Here is a 9,996-nt window from a genome sequence, read left to right as displayed (position 1 = left end):
ACAAGAATTGTAAAATTCAAGACATGTGGGAAGTTTTCAAGCAAGTGAAGATTAACTTGCCCCTCTTGGATGCTATCAAGCAAATCCCTCCCTATGCAAAATTTCTCAAAGATTTGTGCACTCAAAAGCGCACTTCTAAAAATCATTTGCCAAAAAAAGTGAGGTTGACCGAAAATGTTAGTGCTATCATTCAGCACAACACTCCTCCGAAGTATAAGGATCCGGGTGTCCCCACAATCTCTTGCGTCATTGGTGACAGCAAAATCGAGAGGGCCCTCCTTGACTTAGGAGCTAGTGTGAATTTAATTCCATATTCAGTCTACCTACAACTTGATTTGGGAGATCTTAAGCCAACTTCCGTGGTTTTGCAACTTGCCGATAGATCGGTCAAGCATCCACGAGGTATTCTCGAGGACGTTATCATCAAAGTGGACAAATTCTACTTCCCGGTAGATTTTGTGGTTCTTGATACGGAACCGGTCCATGACCCAAAAAAGCACATTCCCGTGATCCTTGGTAGGCCATTTTTAGCCACTGCTAATGCATCAATTAATTGCCGAACCGGGGTGATGGACATTGCTTTTAGAAACATGCAAGTCAAACTCCACATCTTTCATGCAACTCAACATCCCTCCAATGAGGATGATTGTTTTCTTGTGGATGTCATTGATGAAGTGGTCGAAGAATCTCTCCCCTTCATTCTAAGCAAAGATCCTCTTGAAACTTGCATGTCCCATTTTGACTTCTCAAACTTTGATGTTGATCAAGCCATTCAAGAAGTCAATTCCTTGCTTGATATTAGTGCTATCATGGATGTACCTCCTTGGAAAATTCCAAAAGAACCACTTCCCCAACTTTCCACCACTCCTCCGGTCCCATCATTGTTATCTCCGCCACAACTTGAGCTTAAGCCGCTCCCGGCCCATCTCAAGTATGTGTTCCTTGGTCCAAAGCAAACTCTTTCGGTCATTGTTGCCTCGGACCTTCAAAAAGACCAAGAGACCAACCTTTTAGCGGTGCTCCAAGAGCATAAAGAAGCTATTGGTTGGATAGTGGCAGATTTGAAAGGAATTGACCCCTCCATTTGTATGCACCGCATTCATATGGAAGATGACGCAAAGCCTACTAGAGAGGTCCAGCGCCGGTTAAATCCAAATATGAAGGAAGTGGTCATGAAAGAGGTGATCAAATTGTTAGATGCGGGAATCATCTATCCTATCTCTGATAGCAAGTGGGTGAGCCCCACACAAGTTGTCCCCAAGAAATCAGGTCTCACCGTTGTTGAAAATTCAGCAGGTGAGCTCGTGCCACAACGAACCACCACCGGGTGGCGTGTGTGCATTGACTATCGGAAACTCAATTCATCAACTAGGAAGGATCATTTCCCACTCCCATTTGTTGATCAAATCCTAGAAAGGTTAGCGGGCCAAAGCTTCAATTGTTTTCTTGATGGTTATTCCGGCTATAACCAAGTGGCAATCGCCCCCCTAGATCAAGAGAAAACAACATTCACATGTCCCTTTGGTACTTTTGCCTATCGACGCATGCCTTTTGGTCTATGCAATGCACCGGCAACGTTCCAAAGGTGCATGATGTCCATATTCTCCGATATGGTTGAAAAGTTCTTGGAAGTTTTCATGGACGATTTTTCCGTATTTGGCTCCTCCTTTGACTCGTGTCTCAAAAATTTATCTCTTGTGCTCCAAAGATGCAAAGAGACGAATCTCATTCTAAGTTGGGAGAATAGCCACTTCATGGTCCAAGAAGGCATTGTTTTAGGACATGTCATTTCTAAGCGGGGAATCGAGGTAGACAAGGCAAAAGTTGAGTTAATCTCTAATCTTCCTCCTCCGAATTCCGTTCGTCAAATCCGTTCTTTTCTTGGCCATGCCGGATTCTATCGTCGCTTCATCAAAGATTTTAGCAAAATCTCATGGCCTTTGTGTAATCTCTTAGCCAAGGATGTTCCGTTCAATTTTGATGACGCTTGTATGGAAGCTTTCATCAAACTTCACATTCTCCTCTAATCCGCCCCAATCATGAAACCCCCTAATTGGTCTCTTCCCTTTGAGATCATGTGTGATGCATCCGACTATGCATTAGGGGCGGTTTTGGGCCAACGTGTGGATAAACTTCCGCATGTCATTTATTATGCTAGCAAAACTCTCTGCGATGCCCAATTGAACTACACCACCACTGAAAAAGAATTGCTAGCTGTGGTGTACGCCTTGGATAAATTTCGCTCTTATCTTCTTGGCTGCAAGGTCATCGTCTTTTCAGATCATGCCGCTCTTAGGCATTTGTTAGCGAAAAAAGAGACAAAACCCCGTTTAATTCGATGGATCCTCTTACTTTAAGAGTTTGACATTGACATCCGGGACAAAAAAGGGACCGACAATGTTGTCGCCGACCATCTCTCTCGCTTACTTATTGAGAAATCTTCAGAATTCGCAGCCATCCGTGATTCCTTTCCGGATGAGCAACTTCTTCAAGTTTCACATTCTACTCTTCCATGGTTTGCGGATATTGTCAATTATCTTGCGGTTGGCAAAATTCCAGCCCATTGGTCCAAACAAGAGAGGGACCGGTTTTTCTCCCAAGTGAAGCATTTCTTTTGGGAAGATCCGGAACTATTCAAGTATTGCCCGGACCAAATCATCCGGCGATGCATTCCTGAAACTGAGGCCACAAGCATTCTAAATTTTTGCCATACTCTTGCTTGTGGAGGCCATTTCAGTGCCAACAAGACCACTAACAAAGTCCTTCAAAGCGGATTCTTTTGGCCTACCTTGTTTCGGGATGCATACAATTTTTGCAAATCGTATGAACGATGTCAAAAACTTGGATCCATGTCCCGAAGAGACATGATGCCCCTCACCAACATTTTAATTGTTGAAATTTTTGATGTGTGGGGGATTGACTTCATGGGACCATTTCCATCTTCTTATGGCTATGAGTACATCCTTGTAGCGGTGGATTATGTGTCTAAATGGGTTGAAGCCGAGGCTACCAAAACCGATGATCATAAAGTCGTGATCCATTTCATTCAGTCTCACATCTTTAGTCGTTTTGGTACGCCCCGAGCAATCATTAGTGATGGCGGATCTCATTTCTGAAATCGTTATCTAAAATCCGTCCTTGCTAGGTATTCCGTCATTCGTAAGGTTGCTACTCCTTACCACCCTCAAACGAGTGGTCAAGTAGAGATTTCTAACCGGGAGATTAAGCACATTTTGGAAAAAATGGTTAGACCGGACCACAAAGATTGGTCAGTAAGGCTAAACGATGCGATTTGGGCTTACCGGACAGCTTATAAGACACCCATTGGCATGTAACCATATCGACTTGTCTTTGGCAAAGCATGTCATCTCTCGGTAGAATTAGAGCACCGTGCTTATTGGGCCATAAAAAGGTTCAATTTTGATCTCAAACAAGCCGGCTCTAATCGTGCGTTGCAATTAAATGAACTTGAGGAATTGCGTAATGACGCGTATGAAAGCGCAAAAATTTACAAGGCAAAGACTAAAGCTTTTCATGACAAACAAATCGTCAAGAAGTCTTTTGCCCCGGGACAAAAGGTCTGGCTTTTCAATTCCCGCTTGAAACTCTTTCCCGGTAAACTCCGGTCAAGATGGGATGGTCCATACATTGTCACTACCATTTTTCCTCATGGAGCAATCGAACTTCATGATCCTGCAAGTGGATCACTCTTCAAGGTAAATGGCCAAAGGCTTAAGCCTTGCATTGACGGCACAATCCTAACCCGAAAAGTTAAGGAAGTCCTCTTGACGGATCCAATTTATGAGGATTAGTGCCTGCTCTATCTTTGTCTAGCTATCGACATTAAATTTAGCAAAGCAAGGGAAACAATTCTTTCAATTTCCAAGCTTCCTTCTCTTTGAAATTGCTCGTGCCTTCCCGGAAATTTCCATCGCTTCCTAGCAATTTCATCGGATCTTGGGAATGCTACTCATGTGCATAATATCTCATTTGTAATACATTTTTGAAAATTTTCGCAAAATCATCCATGCATTGAAATTCTTGCACTGTTAAAATTTTTCCATGCATTTGCAATGTTTGAAAATTTTTCAAAATTCCCCGTGCATTGTCCCATGCAAAATTTCAATTTCTTTCCATCATACAAAGCTTCAAAAATCCATCCATGCATTAGATTGGAATAATGTGCCAAGTTTCAAATTTTCCATGCATGGCTTGAATTTAGGACTGACATGCAAATTTTCAAAAATTCTCTATGCTTGAAATATTCATTTTTGAAAATTCCATCCATTTTGCATCATGTTGCAATGTATCAAGGCTTGGAAAGTTTTCCATTGCTTCATAAATAAATAAATAAAAATAATAATAATAATAATAATAATATAATAATATAATAATAATAATAATAAGTATTATTATTTTACGCCAACTTATTATTATTATTATTGTTCATAATAATAACAATAACGCCAATTTGTAAGGCTACAGTCCACAGTTTTCTTGCATGCATTGCTTTCATGCATCATGATACCTGCATTCAGCGCTCAGTGCATGCATTGCCTTCATTCATGCATGCAACTTCTATGTAGCAATTCTTGCATGCCTTAACCCCTTGCATGCATCGGACTCAATGTTACATGGCATGCCACTGTCGTCATTTGCTCACTGGCATGCTCACTGTCCCTCCATGGTTCAATGGTTTCAAGAACCAGCTTCATCCTCCTACCCAAGCCCCGATTGCTCAAGCTCACAACCTCTTTTAAACCACAGCATTCTGAGTGTACTGACCCACTTTCGAGCACTCAAACTCCAATTTGGAGTGCTCGAACCACCTTGCATTCTTCCTCGACCTCTCTGGCTTCATTTCGAGCAATCTAAGTTCCAATTTGGAGTGCTCGCAGTCCATGCATTAAACCATTGCACCTACTGCTCTCAATTCGAGCACTCACTATACCATTTAGAGTGCTCGAACTCCACATTCTTTCTCTCTCAATAGCCAACCCCACACCTCATGCATGCCATCTCTCGGCCACCCCTCACCTATCCACCATGCATGCCTCCACAACCCTTCCCATGCAACCACCTGCCGAGTGCTCGAGCACCCCCCACTAACCAGCCAACCTTCCCACTCTCAAGCTCTCGGTTTCCCCACCAACTCCAACCAAACCATCATCATCTCTCTCATCCAACCATCCCAACAACCTCTCCTTCACCACCCAAGACATCCATGCATGCATGCACGCTCCATGCATGCATGCATGCAAACCCACGCAGCTCTCCCCACCATATGAATATAATTTGCTACTTGCATGTCCTCCACATTGATACTTCCATCAGACGACTACATCAGCAAAGTGAAGCGAGCATTTTTGAATAAAGTATCCACTCATCACCACTCTCCACCAACTCATCACCACTCTCCAACATGCCCCTCAACCCCACACCACCAACCCCATCCATGCAAACCACAACCCACCTCCTCACCAACCCACCATCCACCACCCTCACTCTCGGCAACTCCACCCAACAAACCTCAGCTCACACTCCACCTCCCTCATCTCTCTTTCTCTCCCAACCCATCCCCAAGACATGCATGCATGCATGCAACTTCACCATCAAACCACCACCAACCTCACCACCCTCATACCCACTTCACCCCTCCCATGCATGCCCCCAACACCCAACCAACCCCCACTTCACTCACACACCACACCAATCCTCTCCACTTCTTTTAACCTCACCCACTGCTCTTATTTCGAGCACTCGAAGCCCAAGCTTCGAGTGCTCGACCTCTTCCTGCCCTTGGCCCGAGCCCTCTGTCCTTATTTCGAGTGCTCGAAGGGCCTCTTCGAGCACTCGAACCTAACCAACCCCTCACTCCTTTTAACCCCCAGCCCTCCTCTAATTCACTCCACCCCCAACAATCCCCACCTTTCACTCCCCCTCTCGGCTCATCTCTCTCTCTCTCCCTTTACCCACAACAACTCACCCAAACCTCACCTCTCTCTCTCTCTCTCAACCCTCACCACCTCCATCAACCATCACCACCTTTCCTCTCTCATCCATCCTCTCGGCAGCCACCCCCTCTCTGCAACCTCTCATCACCTCCCCCCACAACCACCACCTTTCTCTCCCCCATGCAATTCACCCTACTCACCCACCTACCCTCATCCACAACCACCACCCCATCATCTCCCCTCCCTCTTCCTACCATTCTTCTTACTCTAGGATAGAGTGCAATTCAGGTCAGTCTCTTTTACCTTTGTTTTTCCTGCCTTTGTTCATTCATGATGATTTTACAAGGAAGATGGGCTTGCAATGTTGGTGTTTTGTTGTGTTGATGGTTTGTTGATACTAACTCTATGCTAGAGCTTCGTTGCTTGTCAAAATTTTTGGGTTTGCTTCATCCACCCCACTCATTTTCACCCTCTCTTTTTTGTGGTGCACGCCAGGTGTTCGCTGAAATTCCTCAACCAAGTCCACCTCTCTAAATGTCTCGTGCCGGTCCTTCTCGCCCTCCTAGACCCTCTTCGGGTGCCCGTGCTGTCAATCGTGAGCGACCACGTGATCCTTGGGATCGCAAACAACTCAACTACGAACTCTCATTTCCGCTCACGGATGCCTTTGACATTCTATCCACTACTTCGTGGGCTGTCGCCGAATTGACTAACCAGAGTCTGCAGCACATTTGCGCACCCCTTGCCAGGGTTGCTTACCCCCGTGTAGTGCGCCTCTTCTACCAGAATCTCCAATGCCCTGAAGAGCCACCCATTTCTCTCACTACATCCATTGATGGCACCACCTATGCTTTCACTATGACTGACATCATTCAGGTTTCTGGTTGCCCCATTGAGTGCCCCGATGACATTGTCAATCGTGAGAATCTCCCTTTATATGAGGAGCCGGATACATTAACTGTGGAGCAGATTGCCGCTGCCATTTGCACTGTTGACGATCCTACTAGGCCCCGATCTTTTATCCGCAAAACCAATCTTCCAGAACGCCTGTGGTTCATTGACACTGTCTTCAAGCACAATGTCTGCCCTTTGGTGCATAGCACCGAGCGTCGGGGCCTCCTTTTGCAAGCCTTATATGCCATGGACCAAGGCCAATGGTTCTCCATCCCAGAGCTCATTTGGACCACATTTATTAAGTTTTGGCATGATGCTCATAATGCACGGGTTCCGCGAGTTGAAAATCAGAAATTGCCTTTGCCATTTTTCATCACTCGGCTCCTTCAGCACAAGGGTTTCATTGTTCCTCCCTATTACCCAAAAGGCGAAAAGATTAAAATTTTTACCCAGCGCCGGTGGATCAATGTTCTTAGCCATTCTAGTACCCCTCAGCCTGCTGCCCCCCTGTTCATCCATGCTCCACCTCCTCCTCCTTCTGAGGATGCTTCCACCATAGCAGCCGCTGCAAGGGTAGAGCCTCCGGTCGACTCTCACCAGGACCAGGCTTTCATCCGGGCTAGCTTTGCCGGTATTCATGAGCGACTAGATCGTTTTGAGAATTCTTTGTCCGCGTACACTCGGACTCTGTGTGAGACTTCTTCACGTGCTGAAGAAGATCGTCGTCTTGCTGCTGAAGACCGCCGTGTCGCCACTGAGGAACGTCGTTTGGCCTCCGCTGAACGGCGTAAGACTCAATCTCTCCTCCATTCCATCCTCGCTCGTTTACCCTCTGGACCGTAGCTTGTTGCGAGTGTTGGACCTTATCTTTTTGTTTCATATGTACCTATTTCTCTTGTTTCTTTTGTTTTCCTTTTGAACTGTAAGAATTTGCTATGTATAGGTTGCTCTAGTAGACATGATCCCTATACAGCTCTTTTTGTAATCATGTAAACTCTTTTTGTAATGCAAATTCTTTCTGTTCTGTTAACTTTCGGTACATTCTTTTTCTATATTTATGCTTGTGCTATTAATGCTGTTTGTGGTTGTTTCTTTTTGTTCTTCATGATGCTCTCCAGGTTGCGCAGTCCAATTCAATTTTGGGGGTTTTTGTATCAAGATGCCGTTTCCTCCCCCTGGGTATTGTTGTTCCTTTTTATACTCTTTGTCATTTTTGTCTCTAACTTACATCCATGTCCCACATTGAGGACACTGTGTAGTTTAAGTTTGGGGGTGCATCAAAGCATTCTTGGCATAGTTTTGGTATCATATTTTTGTAAAGCAATGATAGTGTAACTTGGAACTTGTCAGAGACAAAGCATATGTTTAATACCTTATGTATAGAAGCAATTGAGAAATTTTTGAAAATAAAGAAATTTGAATTTGATGTGATCATGCAAATACAATGTAGTCTGTATAAATGCCTCAATTAGATTCTTGCTGGATTTACACTCTTATAAGCTTCACAATGCACAGATGCACATTGGAAACTTAACTGTGAGGCATGCAACTTGATTGACCTTGACCTTGGCCTAGTTAATCTGATTTGATGAACCTGATAGATGGATACATTTGGCATGTTTCTATTAAAAATAAATAAATAAATAAAAAATTTGACCATTTGACGTTCGTAGCCTTTCCAACTCGAGCTATTAAGCCCTAGGAGTGTCTCTACACTTAGCACCCTAAAGCCGTCTGGTTTGGGAGTTGTTGGCCTAACGCTTGCTACAAGGGTTGGTTAGAAAGCTTAAGGGACTTAAACATTGCACGGTCATTCAAAAAAAAAAAATTGTAATAAACATGGTTCGTTGGAGTTCGTAGCCTTTCCAACTTGAGCTATTAAGCCCTAGAAGTGTCTCTACACTTAACACCCTAAAGCTATCTGGTTTGGGAGCTGTTGGCCTAACGCTTGCTACATAGGTTGGTTAGAAAGCTTAAGGGACTTCAGCATTGCACAACCATTCTATGTTTCGCTTATGAGTTGCAATAAATTGCCAACAAGCAACAAAAGTTGTCTTGTAAATAAAATCATGCCTTAGGGACCTCATTTAAAGGGGAATTCAATGATTTGAAAACTTGTGCTATGGAATTGGAAAAGAAAGTAAAAGCCGCATGTTGAGAATCCAATTCACTTTCACTAGAGTTTGAGTTATTTCCATTTAAGAGATGAAATTGAATTATTTATATGGACTATGATGTTGATGCATGCATGTTGAAATGGTTTTTCCCAATTTTTATATCAATGCTTCATATATGCAAGGTAGTCTTCCCAATGATCCCGTCTCCAGCTATTTATCTGTTTCAAGTTGTATTTGAGCTATGTTTATGTTTATCTTTGCCATGGTGAATATTTTTGTAATAGCATTCCCATGTTTTCATTCCATTGAGCTTTGCATTTTGGTTTTGCTAAGGGACTAGCAAAATGTAAGCTTGGGGGTGTGATAAGCGCTGAATACTGTATATTCAAGGGCCCTAAATTACATTAACAAAGTCTATTAATTGATTATTTTATGTAGATTAACTCCATTTGCATGTTTTTATGCATTTTCAGGTTAAAGTGCAAAAAGGAAGCAAAAATGATGCCTTGTGGAATTTTGAACAAAAAGGGTGCCATTTCTGAATTTCTGGCGGCAGTGATCCTGAATTTTGTCGCCATTTTCGACCTAGTAAACTCAAGAACTGGACTTCCATCATAACATGAAAGATTTATATCTCTGAATCAGCTTTCCAAATCTTCAAGCGGTTCATCATTCGGAGTTCGGAGCAGAGAGTTATGATCTTCTTAACAGAGGTGCGCAGAACTGCCTGGCAGCACTGAAGTACTGCCTTTCTCCCCATTTTCGACCAACCAGACTTGAGAATTGGGTCTTCATCAAAACATGAAGTTTTTAAAGCACTGAATAAGCTCTCCAAATCTTCAAACAAATCATCATTCGGAGTTCGGGGCACAAATTTATAGCAGTTTTACCAAAGTAGGTCAGCGCTGAGCAAGAAGAGCATGTTGCACATTACACTAATTTAGAGTGCTCGAGACCACTTTTCGAGTGCTCAAAAATCAGGCAGATTGCACTCAGAAATGGCTCAATTTCAGCCACTTGCACATTGGTTT

This window comes from Cornus florida, unplaced genomic scaffold (genome assembly GCF_030987335.1).
Source record: "Cornus florida cultivar Cherokee Brave unplaced genomic scaffold, ASM3098733v1 CherokeeBrave_3.0.0_Hap2_Chr10, whole genome shotgun sequence".
Taxonomy (NCBI): domain Eukaryota; kingdom Viridiplantae; phylum Streptophyta; class Magnoliopsida; order Cornales; family Cornaceae; genus Cornus; species Cornus florida.
Note: the sequence above shows the minus strand (reverse complement) of the source record.